Below are 24,102 nucleotides of genomic sequence, written 5' to 3' on the forward strand. Positions count from 1 at the left end.
TAAATATTTGTGAACTCAATTTAATTTAGAAGTAATATTTCAGTGTAAATCATATCCAGACCCACATCTATGTATTTCCAACCAATTCTGCATGCTGAATCTCAAATATATTTTTATATATGAGTGGGTGCTTTTACTGTACTTGTGAGCTCTTTGTTCTATCTCATTCTGAGACTTTAGTTTCAATCTGAAGCTGTTTTGCTGTGGGCGAAGCCCATTACAGTGCTCCAGATTTCTTGGTCTTAGTAAAGTCCTGGCAGTTTTACTTTTGGCTTGCAGTGAATGCATGAGGTCAAACTCTCAAGTTTTTCACATTGTAAGCATCTTTTAAGCTATGTTCACAGTAAACTCTCCCTGTAATGTTCCCTGGTGTATCACCTCTCACTGTACGCTTTTGTGACATAGCTCATACCCTTAAATGGTAACATAATCCACACCCCTCAGTGTGGATCCTACCACTGGTACCATGATATATGCTATTGTTGCTATGCTTGAAGGATACTGTTTAGATACTATGAAGCAGTCTTGTATAAGTTACACAGAAGTCTCTATTAACAATACTGAACTATGTACATATTTACAATACTGAACTATGTACATATTTACAGTAGGTATGGAGAGAACTCTATACTAGGTCCTTGTACATTGCTACTCGCCTCTAGCCTGGCTCTAGCTCTAGGTCATGTGCCTTCTTACATCACCGTGTGGGCAGTACTGTACTCAGTTTCCTGTTAATCTTTAGGTACTAGATCCTCTTTAACATGCATTTCATGATATTGTTATGATGTAGCAGGTGATGTATGTCAGGCGGACCAAATCCACAAGAGAAACTTGGTCATTCTATCACAATGGTTTTGCAATTTGTATGTTTTACAAGAAGGTGCGCGCATTGAATTCAGAAGCAATGAGTCCACTAAGACCCTTAGATTTTAAAAAATAATTAAAATACTTATTAAAAGAAAAGATTTTAAGCACATAAGATTACAGTTACATATTATAACAAGCCCTAAAATTCTTAATTAATCTAACTCCCAACAACACACCCCCTTTAAGGCTACAGTCCAAAATAGATTTTAAATTTAAAGAGCAACCCAGTAAGTTACCACAGTACCCACTTGGCAGTGGAATTCCAAAGACTTTTCTCTAACTTTAGTTACTGGACGCAGCAGACTTTTTCAAAAATGGCTGGAGGCTTCTTCAAGGCTGTTTCATGCACTCCTGTTAGATCTTACATGGCCCCCCCAACGTAGCCTTTTATTCCTCTTTATATATGTTTCTCTCTTTAATCTGTAAATTCCATTGTTCCATATGTCTTTGCAAATTTACTTTTCCCACAATAAAAAAATCTTCCATGTTAGCAATATGACCGTTTTCCTTTTGGGAAAAATAAATGCACTGCTTGGCCTTGCTTATCTTACCAGTTGTAAACATCCTACCATCCCTTTAAAATCCAAACAACTCCTTCACTTATCTAAAATGCAAATTTCCTTCACACCTTATATGCTAAGACCTCATCCATGTTTACTTATTAGCATTTCAAGTACCCTTCTACACCTAACTCCTTTTGATAATTTCAAGCTTGCAGTCTAATTGACTCCAACTGAATTAAATCTCACACAGACAGAATCATGCATAATTGCACTTATAAAGCTACTTTACAATAACCCATAATATTATGAAAATTATTATAGTTTAACAATATACTTCATGCCCCTACTTCTAACAATTTGCCCTAGACACGCACTCTCTCTGATTTACTTCATGTCCCTCACTTTAATACATCTGATACACTTACATCCACCATTGTAATCCTACGTTAGTATATCGGAGATTGCAATGACCAAACATCTCTCGCTGTTCAATCTAATCCTCACTGTAGGATGTTCTGGTATACCCTACGCATTTCACTGTAGCACACTCAGAATGTTTCCATGAGGCATGTGGGATATATCAGTGATATATCTCGGAATATTCACAATGACATTTTCTGGTATACACCACATGCCTCACTACTGTTCTATATACATTATATTGTTCTTAGAAGTGACAAAGGGTGGGATCTCCCATTCCCCCACCCATCCACCACCAGGATCATCCAGTCCCACTAAAAGTTAATGGACTTTGGCTGGGCTGCCAAATCTCCTGTGGCAGTCCCAGTCAATGTTACAGATCTAAGCATTTTCTCCCTTCTGCATCACAAAACTTGGATATGCACAAGGTTCCAGTATCCTTCAAGGCTATGGACCAAGAATTGGAAAGTGAGAATCTATTAGCTAGCTCTTTTTTGGCTGCATGGACAAGATGTGCTGACAAGCTCCTCTATGCCATAAATCTCTCTTTGGGCCAGAACTTCCATGGATGGGCAATCACGGTCAGATTGCCACTCCACTCCTTTTTACTTACCCAGGTCGGGAGCTGCACATTTCTCATTTGATCTTCAGACCCAGGCCTGGTGAGAAACGTGCAATGCAGCAGCTCTAGAATCCATCCAGTGCAGGGCAGCAGCATCAGGTGAAAGGAAGCCATGCCCCCCTTTTTTACAGCATGAGCTGCTGTACACTAGGTACGTTTAAGGTGTCAGCACTTAGAAGCCAGGGAGAAGGTAAGTAGGTGAGGGGTTGGGAGGGGGAAGGGTCAGGTGGTTAGGAGAAAGGGGGCGTTGGTAGGTCGGGGTGGTCTGCAGGGTAGTTGGAAGGGTTAGTTGGAGGGTAGTGAGGGTGGTCTGGGAGGGCTAGTTGGGGGTGTGGCCAGGTAGTTGGGAGGGTAAAGTTTATGGGGCAGAGTGTCGGGAGAGTAGTCGGGGCTGGGGGATAGCCAGAAGGGACAGGGGATAGTTTGGGTAGTAATCAGGTGTGGAGGGATCGGGGTGAGGGTGCGGGCAGTTGGTGTGGGGAATGGTCGGTGGCGTGGGAGTTTGGGGTAGTTGGGTAGTGTTGGGGAGGGTGTAGTTGTGGGGTGTGGTCAGAGGGGAGGTGGTCTGAGTGGGGGGTGTCCAGTGGGGGGGGAGGTTGGCAGTACATAGTTACCCAGGAGTTCCAAGTGGCTTTAATCCTTTTAACTTTTCCAGGGTAACTATTCTGCTAAAAGAGTTGGAACCATCTCTGAAGTCTCCAATTTAAATCAGACTGTCAGATGGCTCCCAATGCAGAGTAATTGCGCATCATATGTTGAAAACTTCCCAGGCAATTCCCATGCAGTCCTTGTGAGGGAACTTCTGGGGGTTCTCCCAGCGCATCTTCTGGTGTAGCCCCAGGGTACAGCCCTCCCCACCTCACCCCACCCCAGGAACAGGAGCTCTGGGCCTATGTTTTCCCTCTTAAAGATGGTAACCATCTGTTGGGCACAGTTTCACAAGTGTTTGCAGTCCTCCAGCCCCCCACCCATGTGACTGGTCGTCATGTGTAAGTCTTGATAGTGACTGTAATCAAGCTAATACTGGAGCCCATCACCATCGATCACAATCCAGCAGTCACTTGATATTTATACCTGCTTTCCTTTTAGCAATCAGGATGGATACACAATCTGATTTATCACCTCCTTAACTCTGGATGTGCAAAAGCCAACTGCTGACCCCTCTTGACAACTTGGTTATGTCATCTGATGTTTAACTTATTCTTTGGTAGTTTGTAGGCTTTAGATGTAAGGCTGAATTTTCACCACATTGACAGGAAACAAGAATTGGGATTGTTTTTGTGCAGGAACCTGCCTGTGGTGGGAAACTGATTAAAGTCATGATTTGCACGGGGGTGAGCCCTTATAATTGCTATGAAGATGGGTTTCCTGTCCAATTAGAGCCAATGGGGCTGGGAACAGAGGTGGGTCAGATGAAGTGTAGAGCTGATTTAGACTCTCCATCACTGAGGCTGCTGATTGTGCTGTGGGAGAGATCTGCAATTCATGCTAAAGGCTTCCACAGCACCAGAGGGAAATGAGATGAGTCAGGTGATCCAGAGACCTAGCACCCAGAGCCAGGGCTGCCCCTCACTCCTTCAATGCCGATCTTGATCTAATATTGAAGGCCGTGAGGGAGAGGAGGAAGGTCATTTTCCCAGAAGTTGGCATGAGGAGAACATCAGCTAAAACCAAAGAGGCCTGGATCGAAATTGCTGCCACCTTCAAAGGAAAAAGTAAGACTAGAAAATCCAGTGCCATAAAAAGTTCAATGGCCCTTTGCATTCTGGCAAGGTGAGTGCAACCCCCCCAGCACTCTGGAAAAGTCTCAGGGCTTGCATCCTCCAACAGCCACACCAACTGAGGAGCCTCAGGGTGTATGCTGCTCCTGAACATGGGAGGGGTGTATATCCAGACCGCACATGGACTCTCCAGAATGGTTCGTATCTATAGTGCTGCTGAGCACCACTCACCACTGAGACATGCAGTTCCTAATGCATAGGGGAAAATGACATTAGCCAGAGAGGACAGCAGTGTCTTACCTCCCTCTTTTTTGCCTTTGCAGGAGAAACGTGCACATAATATGAGGGAGTGGGTTCAGACAGGACAGGTGCCATTCTTCTACCAAATTACCCCATTGCCGCAGACAGAGATAGTCAAGGTAGTGGGAAAGGAGGCAATTGGGTCTGGCGAAACTGGTGCTCATGATGGAACTGGTGGTTAGAGGGCAATGTAGCCATTAAAGAGGTGCACTGCACTCCACCCCCCATCTAAAAGCACGTCTCACACTAAATAACACTGGGTAGCCTCAGTACTGCAGCTGTTTCAACTCTCCTAGTCTAGCTCTCATCATCTCTTTTTTTTTGTGTCTCTCACAAGTGCAGATATTCAGCCTCTCCCTCTGTGGGCCTAGAGCAACATGAAGAAAAAGAAGGAGCACCGTCACACCTTAAAAGCGCCCATCCACCAGCGCATTTGCTCTCACCTCGATGGGTCCTCGTGCATGTGTAGTTAAGGAGGCACAGGGTGATGTTCACGGTACTAGTGTGCAGGAGTAGATGCCAGAAGAAGAGGGAACTCTGGTCAGTTCCCCTCAGAGGAGGGAGGACAGACACAGCACTGCTCAGCTGGGCACAGGGCCTCGGGAGTCAGTGGAATATAGGCTCTACTTACAACAGCAGGAGATGTGCTCCCACATGTCAGAGTTCATTGAGGCAGTTCAGGGCCTTAGGCAGAGGATGGAGTCCTCCATCTAGTTGGTGCACCACAACAGCTCCGGGCTATGAGTGCTTGAGCTCCTACATTGAGAGAGTGGCCAAGTTCTTGGAGAGCTACACGTGGCAGCATTTAGAGTGCATGCAGGAATGGCAAACTGACATCCACAGGATGCATGAGGTGCTGGGTAGCATGGATTGGTCAGTGGCATTGGTGGTGCAGAGATCTTTGTGCCCCAGCTAGGGTCCCACTCCCCCAGTATCCAGAGCACCTGCAAAGGGCCGAGGATGTTACTCGGGATGATGAGGTGTCAGTCTTTATGGATCACCCTCACTGTCCTTGGCCTTCTTGGCCCTTCTGACTGAGGGTACGTATCTGAAGCAGGGCAAAGTGGAGGCTAACCCAGCAATTATGCAGGTGCAGCAACCTCTGGAGATACTCCCACAGGTTCCTTCACAATGAAGACAACTGCCACATCCACCTCAGCCACAGGCCAAGACGAGGGAGCAGGCTGCCTCCTCTTTTGAGGCCACGAGGTGATCACTGTAGAGTGGCTGAGTGCAGAGTGCACCATGTCGCGTGGGGTATCAAGTGGTCATTAAGGTGTCTTCTTACTGTCTTGGTCTACCTCTGTTTGCATTGTACAAATGATGATGCTTTAAAGCACATATCTGGGCCTCTTTTTATTGCTGCTCTGACAGTAAAGAAGGTTTGAAGTTGTGAAAGAGATAACAGGATTCTCTGTGGTGAGGGTGAAACCTCCTTCATTAGCAGTGTAAGTGATTAGATGTCCTAGGCTGTGTCTTCCATGCATGTGTTAGCCCAGGCATCCTTCCATGCCCCTCAGTCTGGGTCAGAGGGTCTCAGGAGAAACATTCCTGAATCAGGATATTCATGGCATCCTCAAGAGCCTTTTTATGCCCCAAGCCAGGCTTGGCCACCTCATTGTGCAGCAATGTTCAACTTCATCTCCCTCCACCCCTTCTTCCTCCTCCTCTCTCATCTCCTTCTTTTCCCCTGATGAGCTGTCTCCTTCCAGGGCCTCATTATTCTAAAGATCCACACCTCTCTGGAGGGCCATGTTATGGAGAGTGCAGCAGACTACGACAATGAGTGAGACCCTTGCAGGAGGGTACTGGAGGTTCTGACACTGGAAGTGCATCTTCAAAGTCTGATGGCCTGCTCAATGGTTGTTCTGCTGAGCAGATGACATTAACTGTTTTGCCTCTGTTTGGGCCTTCTATAGAGCCATGAGCAGCCATGTCTTCAAGTATCTCCCTTGTCCCCCAGGATCCATCCACACACTTTGGAGGTTGGAGGGAAGATCAGAGGCAGCTCGGACTACCAAAGGTTGAAGGAATAATGACAGCTGCCAGGAAAGCAAGTGCACACATGGAGGAAGCTCTTGTGATCGAATCAGTAGCTGAATATTGAGGGACTGTAAGCTGTGGCCAAATGGGTACAATCGATGGTGCCCTGCACCTGGGGGACTCGTGATGGTAGCGAAACCCAATGCCCTTTGTTCCTGGGAGGCCGCATCTGTCGGGAAATGAATGTGTTGTCCGGCTCTGGCAAAGAGGGCATCAGTGACCAGAAAGATGCAGTGGCGTACTGCCATTTGATGCCACTAAGATCTGCAGCAGGTCCTTGGAAGAAGCCAGAAGCTAATTCAATGCCAAAGTGACTTTGACAGCTACTTGCAGGGCATGGTGACCAGTGCTGCGAGGTGTGAGGTTTTCAGCAGCAAAGGCACAGCTGTCTGTTACCATGTGCCTGGACAATCACAGTCTCTTGTGGCACTGGTTATTGATCCTATCCAGTAGCTCCATCTTTGGCAGATTCTATGTTAAAGGTACAGCCTTTGTGCCCTTTCTGCCACTTTTTCCTCTCCTGTGCCCTCCTGGTACTTGGCATTCCACCCTTCCTGCAGCGATTGTTGCCCTTCATCACCACTGGGCTTAAATCTGGCAGTTGTGCCCCCACTGCCAGCTGCAGTCTTCCTCTTGGTCAGGTGGCCACCCTGTTGTGCTTGGCACCCTTTCCTCCCTGCTCTTCTGCCCACACGATGCTGAGGTGGGGATGACCACCCTGTTCAATGTCAGAGTGCTGACTGTGCACTCTCCCTGCCACCTGCACAGCACCAAGGGCATTTCCTTCTTAAATGCCAAGTTTGCCTTTACTTCACTGACTCTCTTATGGGACCAGGCTGATTCCCTTGGTAACCATGACTGGCTCCCCACTTTTTAGCCGCCTCCCTTCAGCTGATCAGCAACAGAGAGCATGTGTAACCTGCGAGGCCCCTCCAAAATTCAAACCTCCGCCTCTAACAAACTCTTAATGAAGTTTCTAAATTCTTAAATTGGCCTCAGTCAGTTGGCAGACAGGATTAATATCCTAATATAAAAACAAAAAGCTAAAAGCTACTGCGGATGCTGGAAATCCAAAACAAAAACAGAATTACCTGGAAAAACTCAGCAGGTCTGGCAGCATCGGTGGAGAAGAAATCAGTTAACGTTTCGAGCCTTCACGGCCCTTCGGCAGAACTGAAGCATAGTTAGGAGAAAGGAGAAATATAAGCTGGTTTAAGGTGGGGGGGGCGGGGGGAGAGAGAAGTTGAGGGTGTGGTGATTGTGGAGATAAGCAAGCAGTGATAGGAGCAGATAATCAAAAGATGTCACAGACAAAAGGATCAAAGAGATGTTGAAGGTGGTGATATTTGTATATATATAGATATATCTCCACCGATGCTGCCAGACCTGCTGAGTTTTTCCAGGTAATTCTGTTTTTGTTTTGGATTTTATTCTCATGAACCTTTATGATCTAGAAAAATTCCGCTGAAGTAAGCTCTCCTAAAACGACCATTTCAGTAATCTGGAAACATTGTTTGTTGTTGATTATTTCTGGATTCCTCTATTTCTCCCCATGTTTCAAATCTACCTCTGGTTAAATAGTAACAAAGCTGAACTTCTCCAAGAGGACTCCAATTACTGCTCTGATATATTTCCCTCCCATTGTTTCGAGGCTGGAGGGACAAACCCAGCCTGTAGTTGATATTCCCCTATAGCAGGATAGCTTTGATGAGTAGCATAGTTGTGTTGATTATACTACTAACAGGGCACTGTGTATCACCATTCCCTCTGTGATACTCCACTGGCAACTACTGGAACTAATCTTAAAATGGCCAGCTTTTCATAAAACCATTCAAAGTGAAGCCATTTGATCCATTTGTGCCTGTGTCAAGTGTGTCCTTCTCCTCCAGTGATTTCTACTCTAATTCTAAGTTCACATTCTTTCCCTATACCCTTTGATATAACTCATCAACTCCTTCCAAATTGATGTGAATTAATTGTAGTAATGTATTCCTTACCCAAACAACCATTTTGTGTGAAAAATTCCTCCCAAGCTCCACATTACATTTCTAAACAAACCCTTAGTTTATAGCCCCTCATTACCAATTTACTGACCAGTGGAAATAACTCTTTACTATTTATTCCTTCAAATGCGGTAAGGTTTTAAGTATTTGCACTCAATCCCTTAACTTTTTCTAATGTACTGCTGTAAAAGCATGCAATCTGTTTAAAATGAACATTTTTGTATATTTAGCTGCAGAGATGTTTACTGTTGGTGTATACTTTGCACATCAGAAATCCTCCAAAACAAGGCTCTGCTCCTATCCTGAGGTGTTTGGAGTGCATTAACAGGCTGGCACATTCTGTGACGTATCCGTGGTCTGAATGTTGAAAGGTTTTGAAGGCCACACGTTTCCAAAATAATTAATTATTTTCCAGAGACATTGTACTTGATGACTAATGTGCGCACATGTGGGCTGATGGGTGTGTGTAGGAGAGTGTGTGTAATATGGCTGAACCTGTGTGCATAGCAACATACAGAATTACTTGGCCTTATGTTGACAGTATTATAGAACCACAGTGTAGTTACCAAATAGATTGGTCTTAAATCAATGCCATTTTCCCCCTTCCCTTTCTCCAAACATAGAAGAACTGCACCCTTTTTTTAATTGTCTCTTTTCTCCTACTCTGAGTTGACAGTTACTAGGGTAGAGTTCCAAGGGCACCTTGTCCATGGGGCATTGATCATACATAAACCTAGACTGATGATTTAGCTGTGGGAGGCGTCAAAGTCAGGCCTGATTGTTTCTTCAGCTTAACAGCACACAATTGTACTTTGCAGCAAGGGTTACTGGATCGCAGTATATCTGATTGCTTTTCCCCCCTTTATATTTCAGTAGCATTGAGGTCAATCGCAATATTTTCACCATTATTCTGGTTGAGGTTAACCAACTCCTCATTCAGGGGATCAAACCTCAGACTATCCCAAGAATATCAATGTTTTCATTTCCATCAAAATGAAACACTAATATAAACCAGAATTTACCCATATGTTCAATTGACAAATGTTTTGAATTATCTTGTTTATTCTCTGACTTTTTTGTTCTGGTTGAATACCCAATAACACAAAATGCTGAAACAGCTGAATATACCATGCAAAGTAATGAAAACTACATTGTCCATCACATAGAGATTCTGATTATTTGAAATGTATCAGGAATTTTAAGATTTAGACAGAAATTTGATGAGAAGATCAATTAAGGGATATAGGTAGTGGATGACATATATTCTAGATTTGAACCCATTGTGAAGAGGGTCCAAAAGGACCTGTTTTCCAGTCCTCCATATTCCTATGTTGTAAAGTTATTAGCCGACTGGCAATTACCTCAGTCGCAGTAAAGGTGATGAGGGGTTGATATTAGTGCAAGATTGTAAATTACTAATCCAGTAAAGGTCTGTATTGTCCCCACAAGTGCTCATTGTGTCCAGAAATATGCAATGTATGTTATAGGATCCCTATCTTCATATTGAAAAGGAAATAAAACCACACAAAGTGAAGCTATTTGATCCATTATGCCTGTGTCAATGTGATCGCCTCCCTGTAATAGGATGTTTTGACCGTCCTGCGGTTGGTGGTTGAAGGCAGCAGTGGCTGGAGTGCTGATGTAAATGAGGCAGTGAACGTCATTATATTGGGGCAAATGTTCAGGTAGGCACAGATCCTTGGGCAGCTTACACTGCAAAGTTTTCAGAGATGTTTTTGAAAATAAACTCTTCTTTTGACCGAGATAAAATAAATTAGTAGCAGCAATCCTGATTAACTGACTGTTTCCACTTTCCCCTAATTATATACATTTATTTTGGTATTGGGACCCTTTTAAATTCTTTGGCATTTCTCCATTTAACGTACATGTTAATGTAACTCTGGTGCAGTGCCTTACAGTCTGATTTACCAGGTTGGTATCCAAGAGCATTTTCATTAGCATAATTCAATGATGTTGCATCAGTGTTCATATTTGATGTTTAAAGAGTTCATATTTGTGTTGAACTTGAAATTATCTGATCACCGTGATGCCAATAAGAGGGATGTGGGTCTGGTTCCTAATTTCACTTGAACCCTATCTCTTCCTTGTTTAAGCAGGGGGGAGCTCCGAGGAGACCAGGCAGCTTCTCACAATGAGAGGGGAAAGGAATTGGGATGATAGTTTTCTCTTGGCTACAGTTGTTCACCTCCAAGCAGCTGATCAGAGCAGTGGCAAGAGAGCCCTAGAACAGGTCATCCACCTGCATTCTCAGCTGCAGTTAGCATGTGGTGTAAGGAGTTCAGGGACTAGGGATAAATTAAGGGAAATGACACTGCCTGACAGCTGATGACTCATTGAGTCAATGCACCACCTGGCATGACACTGAGTCATACTTAAAAGGAACGTCTTATCCCATCATAAAAGCAAAATACTGCAAATGCTGGAAACCTGAAATAAAAACAGTAAATGCTGGAAATACTCAGCAGCTCAGACAATATCTGTGCATAGAAGCAACATTTCAGATCATGATGACGCTTCATCAGAACTCATGATCTGAAGTTGTCACTTCATTGTGGAGTTTAACAGGAAAGAGTTGCTCAGTTGGGATGCATTCTGATGAAGGGTCATCATGATTTGAAACATTGGGCAGGATTATATGTTCCTCCGCAAGTGGGTTTGTAGGCTAGGGCATGTAAAATCTGGCTGGCAGCCTGCCTGCCCATTGGTATTTGATGCCTACTTAAGGCCCTCATTCCAGTGCCACGAGGATTTAACTGGCGGTGGGAGAAGCCCGCAGCAAGCGCCCAGCCCAGCAAGCTTCACTGCATGGCCTGCTGGCGGGTAGGGGGCTTCCCTCCTTAATGGGCCTACGAGGCCCATCGGCGATGCCCCACCAAGTTGTTACTCTCCCTCGGTTCTCCTACCCCCATGGCCTTTCAAATTTCTCCATCCCCTTCACACAGACCTGCCAGATTGCCATTCAGGAAGCTTCCTGACTCACCTGCTGGGCTCAATCCAGCTCTGCAAGCCCTAAGTGCAGTACCAGCAGAGGCCATTGCTGCCTGTGGTGCTGTTGATGCTAGACAGCTGCCAGCTTCTGATTGGCCAGCAGCTCTGAGGTAGGATTTCCTGATCCAGAAGGGCTGAAGTCTTGCTTTCAGCCTGTTAAGAGCTGTTAAATGGCTGCCTGGGGGGGGTGGAAAAGAGGATGGCGGTGAAAAATTTGGTGTCCTGTATAATTCAGACCGTTAACTCTGTTTCTCTCCACAGATGCTGCCTGACCTGCTGAACATTTCCAGAATTTTCTCTTTTTATGTCTTATGCCAGGTCTGTGATGAGTAATCTTTAGCAGTGGGAAGCTCCAAGCTGAGATCAATACCCTGGGCTAGGGAGTAGATGGTCAGCCTGTGTTCTCATTCCAAATCACTATCAAGTGACTCCTGCTGGAAAGTGCATATGTGTGGACATTGGATGAGGACAAGAATAGGTTTGAATGTGCTGTCTTCCATGGCCAAATAGCCTGCCATCACTTACTATCTAGATTCATACATGAAGAATGGAAATTTGGACAAAGTAATAAATGACTACTGGCATTTGTGGAAGTTTAATTTCATGCAAGGGGAAGGGTAAAGAAAAGGGTATAAAATTGGGAACCTTACCCCCTTCAAAGAAAAAAGGCAGGAAATGAAAATTGAGCATGCAGTCATAGTACATACACATGTGGTGTCAACTTACAATTGTTGCCAACCTGGCTGCACTCAATCTTGAATTTTTCAGAACATTCTGTTATTGACTGTTCCAGAAATTGGCAACATCCCAACAACTCTTTCCTGTCAAACTGCACAGTGAATTGACAACACTTCTTTAAAGAGGCACTGTCTGAACGAAAGAGTATGGCAAACTTTCTTTAATTGTTACGAGAAAGAATCCAAATTAACAGCTATCATTTTTGGCACAATAATATTAAACAGGAAAAACTTAGGGTTGGAAATCTGAACCTGTTTAGGGGAGGGATCAGAGGCAGATGGGCCAAAAATTTCCAGCCAGTGGCCAGCGTGCTGGTTTTCTAGCATGGGTGTGCCCCTGGACCATTTTCCAAAAGGCTGCATTGAGGTCAAAACAGCTAACCATATTCGGCAAGCGGCAGTATCGCCAACAAAAGTAATTAAGCGGCTTATTAAAGCCCATCATGCGCCAACTGGAACTTTCATGACCAAAACACAGCCAGTGAGAGGAGGTGGCCTCCTGGCGACAGACACAGAAGCCAGCACTCCAGTGGCCTTTTTAAACATTCCCGCCTCCATAGACATGAATTTTTAATGCCCACAGCTGTGGCCGAATACTGCCCTGCAGAGGGGTTCTGTCTGGTCGCTGTGCGCAATTTTATATTTAAAATGTTTGCAACCTTGAGGCGCCCTTGCTCTCCCTCTTCAATGGCAGGCTGCTGCTCTCTCGGTGCTGGGGACTCCCTATTGGCTCTCCAGCTTCAGGAGCTCTCCCATTGGCCTTACTTGGACGGTGAGCCCTTCCTCTAGCCATTAATTGGCCTTTTGTTTGAAAAATCACATGGGGGGGGGGGCGTGGGGGGCAGGGGTCTACATCTGATGTGGTGTGGGTTCAGGACCCAGAAATGGTCCCAAACCTAAATCAAAGATCCAGCCCATAGTTTCCAAGTAACCAACAAAAAATGTCTGCCAAACACTTTTTAATGAAAATGTTAATATTTCTTCCAAACATTCAGAAATGAATATTAGAAGATGGCAACTAATCAGACCTCCTTGCCTTGTGAACAAAATATATTAATCGGTTCTCTTCTCAGCTTTGTTCAAACAACACACATTTTAAATTAAAAGAGAAAACTATGGGAATACAAATCAGGATAGATCAGATCCAAAGTGAAATTATTAGCTGGGATTCCCATCAGGATTTACTGTGAAGTTTTGACAAAAGGACTCCGGCAAAAATGTTAATCTTTCAGATGCTGACAGATTTGCTGTATTCCCCTGGTATTTTGTATTTCAAATTTTCTGCCTTAAGTTCGAGTAACAGCTTACTGAAGAAGAATAAATGAAGAAAGCTATTGTATTATTTTCAGGGCTTGGACAATTTGTGACTTCAGAACTTTCATGCTGAAACATGTGAGATTTCCCGGGTACTTCATTCTTGTTTTACCTTGCGTTCCTTGCAGAGTTTTTACTGGATACCGTTTACACTTTAACTAAAGCACCTGGTAGTAACCATTCCTGAACTCTGATAAGACTAACTAAATTCAGAGGAACAATTACCAGATTCATAAGGTGAAAACGACAGGTGGGGGAAGGGGACTAGGACTGCAAAACATGCATTCTTAATGGAGATGATGCTTATTTTGAATTGCAAACAAAGATGCATCTGATACAAGCTCTGACCCCGTCGTTAAATTCCAAAGGAGCAATTCACTTCCCATTCACTTTCATTCTGTGAAATTGTAATGAATTAAACCTCTTCCCATTTATTCATGTTTTGAATTCAAATAGACCAAATTCTTTTACTGTTCACTGACAATGTAGGAATACTAATCAAACCATTATACTTAAATACAAAATATTATCCTGACACACAAATCACTCAATTACTCAGATTTAAAATCACAGTTGATCACATTTGATCCACTGATATCATCTAGAGTTAGCAACACAATTTAGAAGATTAAGCAATTTTATATAGTTTTTAAAATATTTTCTTAATCCTTGCTTTCTTTCATTTTCCCTCCTTTCTGCATAGTAGAAACTCTTAAAACCCAAACTTGGCATCATTAAACCAATACTTCTCAATTTATCTTGTCTTGTACTTTTTCAACATTGATCAGGGCCCAGAATGCAGGACAGTCACCTGGGCTTTGCAATATAAAAAAAATCCTTTTTCCCTAATTAAGTGTAATTTTTTTTTCTTTACCATGAGTCTCTATGAATGATTAACATGGACTGTGAACAAAAATTTGAGTTTTACCGTAATTCATTTTTATATTAACCTGAATTAAAATATTCTTAGTAAAATAGTCATTGAGTATATGCTCAGAACCCAGTTAGCAGCAGATGTTCGATCCAAGTAACTGAGTTCAATAATTTGATTTTCAATACATTATTGAATCCCGTGCATATTCTTTAAATAATGTAATAAATTAAAAATCCTTACCTGTATCTTTAAGGAAACAGAATCACAGTTCTTTGTTTAACTCCAGTCTGTGTGTAATACAGTTAAAGTTCAAATCAATTTCCATTTCACAAATCGATTGTCTCCTCTCTGTCGTTGCTGCTTTAAGCTAACATCGTTTAAAAGCAGACATCCAGCTCAGAACTCTGCCTCTGGGGTTACATCTGGCATACGGTGCCAGGTCCAGACTGCTGAAATTTCTCTTTCTGCTGCTCACAGACACTAAGTTGCGTTTGACTATTTCTTTCTTACTGGCTGTGTGAGAGCTTGCATTTTTAATCACAGTTTCCTAACATGGCCTTGAAAAGTTTCCCCTGCGGTCCTAGTGCCTGAGAATTCTGGTAGGATGTATAATGCAGTAACAACTCCAAAACTTATTACACCTGTTACTTCATGCTGTTTCACGAGTCCATGTTTTGCTGTGGGCTGTGCATTTTAACAGTTACCTTTAGGACATTTCACTTCATTTAAAGGCACTACATGAGTGCAAGTTGTGTATATGTAGCATTTTTATTTATTTTGATACAATGTATCGGTGTGTGTTTTTATTGTTTTATGTTGTGTAAGTCAAAGAATCCTTTAAAAATTCCTTTTCTTCATTTCTGTATTCTATGTACTGGCACTTCAGAATTACAGCCATTTCCCTGTTAGCAAGTACTCTGCCAGTCCTGAGAGATATCTGAGGTTCTGCCATACTCTTTCTATTCTGGAATCATGTTAATGCATTGTGACAAACAACTTTTGGTCTCTAGATTGAAATTCGGGTTAAATGAAGTGGTGGGGAGATGGATACACTGAGAAATTGGTGAACAGAATTAAAGGCCCAGTGAAGATTGGAGATGTTACTGAGAAGCTGAAGAGCAGTTCTATTTTTCAGTTCAGCCAAAATAGGACAGTAACTTAAGCAAGGACAGTTGTTGAAAGAAATTTTCTAGCTTTTCAATAGATTTCTATTTCTGCCACAGTCTGTCCTCTTTTAGCCCTGTTACAATGCAGATACATAAATTCTTGTCTTGCAAGCCATGGATTTCTGATGACTATTCCAGCATAACCATTTCAATTGAACTGTGTATCTATATGAATTGACTCAAGTATGACACAGACACTGGTTAATTTGAAAGCTATCACTTACAGCTGAAATGTTGTCAGCCTTTGTTTTACACAAATACAGGAAAATAAATAGAGACATAGACAGATTTTAGGATGTTTTTCAAGACAGAAAGAGAGGTAATAAAGATGTTTTTTGAAGGTGGGAAGAGAGATAACAGGGAAAAGAGTGCCCTGCAGGGCCTTTGCAAAGGTGGATATCTCAGTTCTGGCAAATTGCCTTGTACCTTGGAAATGTCTGAATAACTTCCGGATTAAGAGATTTTAAAATAAGAACTGCTGATGCATCTGTCATGTAATGTCCTGGTCTGGTGATGGACTCATCCATAACATAAGCACTAATATTACTGTCTAAATTTAGGCACTGAACTGGGGTGAGGGCAGACTGTTCACTCCTTTTGAAGAGTTAGATTTTCACCTATCATGCGCAGCCTCCTGAGAGAGGATTGATATTGAAAGGAGATGAGCCTCTTGAGGGCGCTGAACTAATTCTAATATCTGTCCTACTTAACCCTTTAATCAGAGGGATGTGGATTGAAGCATTGAGTGAGGGGATGGGTGCAGCCTATTTCTTTCACAGAGTAGCACTTGTATGCACCTATTGACTCAGCAGTCTAAAAAGTATTTTTATGCAGTGAAGAATGACAGAATAAAGCAGCATTTCAGTTTAAAATGGCCTAATTCATTGATGGATGGAGGACTTTTTGAGTAGGGCAGGAATGAAAATGTTTGGATCATTATGAGGCAGGATTCAAAGAAGAGAATGGCCTGAAAGGGGTGACTGGTCTTTTTTCATTCCTCTTGTCATTTGTTCTTTTTGTACCTTAAGAACTAGCCCTTCTAATGCTATTGTGAGGCTATACAAAACCCCATCCTTCATTCTTAGTTTCAGGATTAAAGTTCTTTATCCTTTGGGCAAAACCATATTCTGATGTTTTCTGTGTTCCTATATATGCAGATCTGATTACCATCAGGTGCAACTAGGCAACTAACCACTAGCTGTTGAACAATTTTCTAACTTCAGATTGACAGTGATTTTTATCTTCTGTAGTTCAGCATAAAAAGGTTTTCTCTAAAGTGCCATCAGGTTGCAGGAAAGAATTTATTTGTGCAGCGAGACTGTGCCGCACCCTATGTGTATCCCTTTTTGTTTGATCTGATCTGCCCCCAGGACCAAACTGAAATATTGGAAATGGTTTTGTTATTAGCTAGTACACCTGGACTGAAGTCAGTCTCCTCCTTCGTTAAAGGGCAAAAAGCAATCAATTCACTCCAATCTGGTACTTTACAACTCGTATGTATCACACCCTATTTTGTTACTGTACAGTTTTACTGTATCTCATTTCCTTCACATGCTCATCATTGTTGCCAGCTATCCCTCAATTCAAGGATGACATCTGGTCAAAGTCGCGAGTTTCTGCCACATGTTTTAAAAGCTCGGTCAAGATCAATAGCTTTTTTCTTGAAAATAGAAGAAATCTAAAATCCCAGTTAATTACTGAAAGAACGAAGCTGCAAGATTCCAAGGTTTAAAAAGTCAATTTTTGCTGCAAAAAAAAGTTAACCAAAGCATACACTGAATACTATCTTAGGTAACCGCCTATACTCTAAAACCCAGAATCAACATAAGTTAAACATGAATTAACAGGCAAATTGCGGTCGATTATAAACCATAAATTACACATCAAATGGCAGATGCAACTAATACCCATCTTATAAATTGGCTCGGCCATCCTCCCAGCATATATCTCATCAACCTCAATCACAAAGTCCTTCAGACTTCTGTCTTCCTCACAAAGAATTTCAGCTCCTTTCCTTCTAGGATTTAGCCTTATCCCCAGCAACAGTAGTGCACAACCAACCCAAGTTCTACAAGCATGGCTTTCACTAAAATTGGCACAAGCAGAACCTCCTCAATTCTGCTTACGATGGTCTGGATGGCATAGATCCACCTATGTTATCTTCATAACAGAAACAGCCGCAGCAACTGTATATTTGCCTATTCTCAACTTCGAGATCTAGCCTCCATCTTCTTCAGCCTGCCTGTACCTCACCACTGGGATCATCACCTGAGCTCTGATGGCTCTGTGTCCTTTTACACAGTTTCAGTCTCCCCAGAAGTTTTGGTTTCCAATCTCAATTTCAGTCTTAAAAGGGTCAGTTTCCTTTGTCAGTTTCCCTTTTCAATTGGGGCCTGTCTCAAAAAATAAAAACATGGATTCCATCACAGTCTTCGTTTGACTGAACAGGCTGATTCTCAACCCACAGATCTTTGGACAAACTTCGTAAGGAAGACAGAGATCTGAAGGACTTTGTGACTGACACTGATGAGATGTATGCTGAGAGGACTGCCGAGCCAATTTGTAAGATCTGTATTTGTTGTATCTGCCATTTGATGTGTAATTTATAGTTTATAGTCGACTGCAATTTGCCTGTTAATTCATGTTTAACTTTTGTTGATTCTGGGTTTTAGAGTATAGGCAGTTACCTAAGATAGTATTTAGCGTATGCTTTGGTTGATTTTTGTACAGTAAAAATTGTTTTTTTAAATCTTGGAATCTTGTGGTTTCATTCTTTCAGTAAATAACTTGGTGTAGTAATTATAGTTTTGGGAAATGTTGAACTGTAGCTTTAAGAATAATCCTCTGTTGTAAAATCACATGATCCACCAATGTGTTAGCAACACGGGGATCCTCTACTGGGGAGTTCTTCTTTAGTTATGGAGTTTGATGTACACCTGTAGTTGCTGTTGCTGCTATCTTGTAAATGAAGTTAAATGTTTCCACTAAGAAAAGTTGTCTGAAGATCAACTCTAAAACAAACTGGCAATGAGGGTAAATCAGATTTGGTGCTGTACCTTGCCCAGCGATTGTGAATGTCTAACTTCGTTAAAAATAACACAAGATATAGTCACCCGAATTGCCTCAGTTTGGCAGAATCGATCCCTTTGAGCCAGCCTCAGACGATTGGTCTCAATATATAGAATGTCTTGCATTTTTCTTTCAAGCAAACAAAATCACGGGGGAAGAAAAGAGGAGAGCAATCCTCCTGAGTATTTGTGTGAACAAGACCTACAGTTTAATTTGAAGCTTGATGGCCCCAGTGCCTCAGATTTGAAGACGTTCAGTGAATTACTAGACCTCTTTTAAGGGGCATTTTCAACCCAATCCCTCAGTCACAATGAGGAGGTTCAGGTTCAATTCACAGAACAGAGCCGGAGTGAGAAAATTGCTACCGATCTGGTGAAATTAAAACAGCTAATAGAATATTGTGATTTCGGTGAAATCCTGAATGACATGCTCAGGGATAGTTTAGTACGTGGCATGCAGGAAGACAGTATTCAGCGAAGATTGCTGGCTGGAGTGATTCTTGATTTTAAGAAAGCGTTAGAAATAGCGCTGGCTATGGAAAGCGCTATATGGGATTCACAAGCAATTCGGGCAGGAACACTCAGCCGAAAGTGGCACGAAAAGCTAGGACTGCACCACAAAATGGGAAACAGGCCCCGCTAACTGAAAAATGAGAGGAAACAGCTTAGCAACTGAATCGAAAAATAACTTTCAGCAACGTGGAAACAATGTCTTCCGGCGATTGGCAATTTAAAAAAGTATAATGTTATTTTTGTCACAGAAGTGGACTCATAATGAGACAGTGCAAAGCAAGACTTAAACAGGCTTCCAGGCAACAAACGAAGTCCACTGAAGTCTATAGTGTTGAAGAGCACGAAAAAGCCAATTGTGACATTTATTCATTATTCAACATGAAAGTTAGAAAGACAGAGTCAATATTTGTTACAGTGCAAGTGAATGGTAAACCATTAAAAATGGAAGTAGACATGGGTGCTCCTACCACTGTAATAGGAAAACACATTTTCAGATATTTAAATAAAAGGTGATCAACAATTAAATTTGGAACAAACATCTGCCAAGCTGAAAATGTACACAGGTGAAGAAATACAAGTAAAAGATATCACCAGAGCAACTGTTCATTGTAGAAACCAATCAACATATCTACCAGTGATGGTATTGAAAGGCAGAGGACCAAGCCTTCTAGGTCGAAATTGGTTGAGGGAAATTAACCTTGATTGGCCAGTGAGGTTTCAAAAGGAAGCTGGAAGAATTCTTGTCTTGAGAAAGGAACAAAGCAAGGTACTTCAGAAAGAGCCTGGAGAGTCCAAGGACTGCAACAGGATGAAAAAGGTGTGTGTAAGGATTCAACAACCTGAAGAAATTAAGACTGCCTTAAACAACGACATGGAAGAACAGAAGAAACTCAAGGAAACTCTGCTGAATGACAGAGTTCAAGATGAAGTGAGAGAGCTTCACAAAGAAAAGGAAAACCTATTGAAAGATCCTCACACACTACAAGATTCCCTCAGGCCAAAGCCTGTGGCTTTGGAAAAGCGCAAAGAGAAAGTACGAAGAAAAATAGGAAGAATTTAACACCTCTCTGAACAAGCTGAAGAACCAGTTGGCAGAGAAGACACAGCACTGTTCAAGTTTCCAGGAGGAAGCCAACAGATACAAGAAGGAGACAGAAGAGCTGAAGTATTGGCTAAATGAAGCAAAAGTCGTAGAACTTTCCAAGATGCGAGTAGATAATGAAATCATGGGTAGCTCAACTACTGAACCAAGGCAAGTTGAGATTGCACCTGAGAGAAGTCTGGCCGATACTGAAGTCAAAAAGAAGACTGAGACTAAATTCTGTGGTAAAAAGAAGACAACACATCGAAAGAAGATGCAGAATTACTGATGAGGTGCCGTCTTCAGACGAGACTGAGCCTAATACTTCCCAATTTGGAGGGGAATATGGAGAAAAGTCAAGGGAACCAAAAAGCAACTCATGATTTGCATAGTCGTGAGACAATTTACTGTTGGAGAAGCAGTACATGTAAAGAATTTTGGTGGAGGATCAAAGTGGTTACCTGGTAAAGTAAGCTCTGTGGCCAGACCATTGTCATACCACATGGAAGTGGAGGACCGGATCACCTGTAAATATGTGGGTCATTTAAGAAAAAGAGATACCCCAACAAGATATTGATCCACCTGCAACCATTACTGAACCAGTGGTTCCTGTTGAAGTTGCTCAACCAAGGACAGACATGCCTGATGCCTCTGTCAGAATGGAAGACACTGAACTACATGTGCCTAATGAGTACCTGATGTTAATGTGGTTCCAGAGAATGTGTTTCCTACAAAAGAATCTGAAGTCATGGAGCTACGATGTTCCACACGGATCAGGAAACCACCTGAAAGACTGAACTTGTAATTTCATGACCTATGTAAATATTGTAATGTCATGAGATAAATATCCTTGTAAATACAAAATGTACAGAAAAGTTAAAGGGGGAGGAATGTAGTAGTTATACGGCAGGATTTTAGGTAGGCATCAGCGCAATCAGCGGACCCGGGAGCGGTTGGGGAACGGACCACCACCCACGATCGGCCCCTGAACGTGATTTCACACTGGCTGGCCAATTAACAGTTAGCCAGTGTGAAGCGTGCACTGATATAATCAGCACTGCCTGGGTGGGGGGTGGGGGGGAGGAGAGTGAGCACCAAAGTCAGTGTGGGTGCAGGGGAGCGCTCACAGAAAACTCGTTAGGGAGCTGAAGACTTCAAAAGTATCAAATAAAGAATTTTAAATACAGAAAAAAATGTCCACGCAACACAAGCAGTCACCTGAGCATAGACATTATAAAAATTTTGTGCATAGGTTTTTATTTTTTTAAATTTAATAACAGAAACCTCATCCCGCCCTTGGATGAGATTTCCTGAAAAATGCAAAGGCAGCCTGGCTGATTTGCCCACCTGCCAACTGTAACGTTGAACGGCAGTGAAAAATCCTAGTAAATTGCGCCGTTAATAGCCCTCTTAATTGTCAGTGGGCGCGCTTCCGAGTTTAGCGCGTACGCCCACCGACTTAAGTACCGCGCGAGTGCATGATGATGTTGGGACGCTTGCCCAATGTCATCACTTGCTAATTTATGCTCGAGCAGGCTGGGCACCTTCCTGTGCACTCAGCGAAAATTTCTGGCCATGGCTTTGGGAAATGTTGGACCGTAGCTTTAAGAATAATCCTGTGCTATAAGATCACATGACCTGTGGAAACCAATTTGTTGGCAGCATGGGGAACCTCTACAGGAAAGTTCTTCCTTAGGTATGGAGTGTGATGCACATGTGTAGTTGCTGCTGCTGTCTTGTAAATACAGTTAAATGTTTCCACTAAGAAAAGTTGTCTGAAGATCAAATCCATAACACTGGGATTTCGGATTTCTTCTATTTTCAAGAAAAAAAGTTATTGATCTTTGGACATCCTATGAGGTAGTGGGATCCAGAGTGCAGAATTTGCTTCATTTTCTTTCCTTCTTTGCCGTCACTCTGCCTCATCATTAAAAAATTAAAACTCAAAGTGTTTTGCAGCTTGATGGACAAGTTGTCGCCAGTTACTGCAGGGGGGGAGGGGACACAGAATGTTAGCAGAATAGGGACACATCATAATACAGTAAAACAATCAAGTCAGAGGGAGTACAGCTGCATTAAGTTTCAAGGGAGTAAGGCAAGGCTGAATGGCCTCTACTTTAATGCCAGGAGTATTACAGGTAAAATGGATGAGTTAAGGGTGAGGATTGACACGTGGAATTGTGATCTAGTAGCCATCACAGACGTGGTTGAGGGAGGGGCAGGATTGGCAGCTCAACATTCCGGGATATAGAATCTTCAGGCGAGACAGGGGAGGGGGTAAAAGAGGAGGAGGCATTGCATTATTAGTTAAGGAGTCAGTTACTGCAGTAAGGAGAGATGATATCTTGGAGGGGGCATTGAATGAAGCTTTGTGGGTAGAGCTTAGGAATAAAAAAGGGGCAGCCATATTGTTAGGTGTTTATTATAGACCGCCAGATAGTCAGCAGGAAATTGAGGAGCAAATATGTGCACAATTTGAGGGGGGTGTGTAAAAACAATAACAATAGGATAATTATATTAGGTGATTTCGACTTTCCCAACATTAATTGGGGTAGCCATAGTGTTAAGGGCTTGGATGGAGTGGATTTTTTGAAATGTGTACAGGAGAACTTTTTAGGTCAATATGTAGAGGGTCCAACAAGGGATGGCGCAGTGCTGGACCTAATTCTGGGGAATGAAGCCAGATAGGTGGCTGAGGTGGTGGTGGGGGAGCATTTTAGTGATAGTGACCACAACATGATACAGTTTAAGTTTGTTATGGACAAAGAAATAGACAAGTTGCAAAAAATTGCTTTGGACTGGGGGAGAGTGGATTTCAGTAAAATAAGGCAGGATCTGGCCAAGGTAGACTGGGAACAGCTACTTGTGGGGAAATCTACAGAGGAGCAGTGGGGGGTGTTCAAAAAGGAAATGGGGAGGGTACATATTCAACATGTTCCCTCTAGGGTGATAGGAAGGAGTAACAAGCCCAGAGAATCATGGATGACCAGAGATATTCAGGTTACGATGAGAAGGAAAAGAGAGACTTTTAGCAGGTACAAGGGAAGCAAATCAGCAGAGGCATTAGTGGAGTACAGAAAGTGCGGGGTGGAGCTTAAGAAAGCAATTAGGAGAGCGAAGAGGGGACATAAGAAAGCTCTGGCTGGTAAAAGTAGGGAAAATCCCAAGATATTTTATAAGCATATCAATGGGAAGAGGATAACCAGGGAGAGAGTAGGGCCCATAAGGGACCAAGCTGGCAATCTATGGGTGGAGCCAGAGGACATCGCCAGAGTGTTGAATGAATACTTCACATCCATCTCCACCCAAGAGAATGAGGATGAAGGTATCGAACTCTGGGAGAGAGACTGCGAGGTTCTTAAGCAAATTGATATAGGGAGTGAAAGGTATTGGAGGTGTTGGCAGGTTTAAAAGTGGACAAATCTCCAGGTCCGAATGATTTGTGTCCCAGACTGCTAAGGGAGGCAATGGAGGAGATCGCAGGGGCTCTGACCCAAATTTTTAATTCCTCTCTGGCCACAGGGGAGGTGCCAGAGGACTGGAGAATAGCTAATCTGGTTCTGCCATTTAAGAAGGTTTGTAGAGATAAGCCAGGCAACTACAGGCCAGTGAGTCTCAAGTCAGTGGTAGGGAAACTATTGGAGAAAATTCTGAAGGACAGAATCTATCTCCACTTGGAGAGGCAAGGTTTGATCAGGGATAGTCAGCATGGCTTTGTCAGAGGGAGGTCATGACTAACAAATTTGATTGAATTTTTTGAGGAGGTGACCAGGTGTGTAGATGAGGGTAGTGTAGTTGATGTAGCTTATATGGATTCCAGCAAAGCCTTTGACAAGGTCCCACATGGGAGACTTATAAAGA

General features: G+C 42.7%; 1 protein-coding gene across 2 annotated transcripts in view; it reads right to left on the reverse strand.

Moving 5' to 3' along the window:
* Positions 1-14,938, reverse strand: part of LOC144683867 (serine protease 23-like) — a 41,777-nt gene extending 26,839 nt beyond the window's left edge. For both annotated transcript variants that reach the window (XM_078547380.1, XM_078547381.1), the window contains exon 1: positions 14,654-14,938. The gene's annotated coding sequence lies outside the window, so the exon portion shown is untranslated. The remainder of the gene's footprint in view (positions 1-14,653) is intronic.
* Positions 14,939-24,102: the final 9,164 nt, after the last annotated feature.

Source organism: Cetorhinus maximus, chromosome 8 (assembly GCF_964194155.1).
Source record: "Cetorhinus maximus chromosome 8, sCetMax3.hap1.1, whole genome shotgun sequence".
Taxonomy (NCBI): domain Eukaryota; kingdom Metazoa; phylum Chordata; class Chondrichthyes; order Lamniformes; family Cetorhinidae; genus Cetorhinus; species Cetorhinus maximus.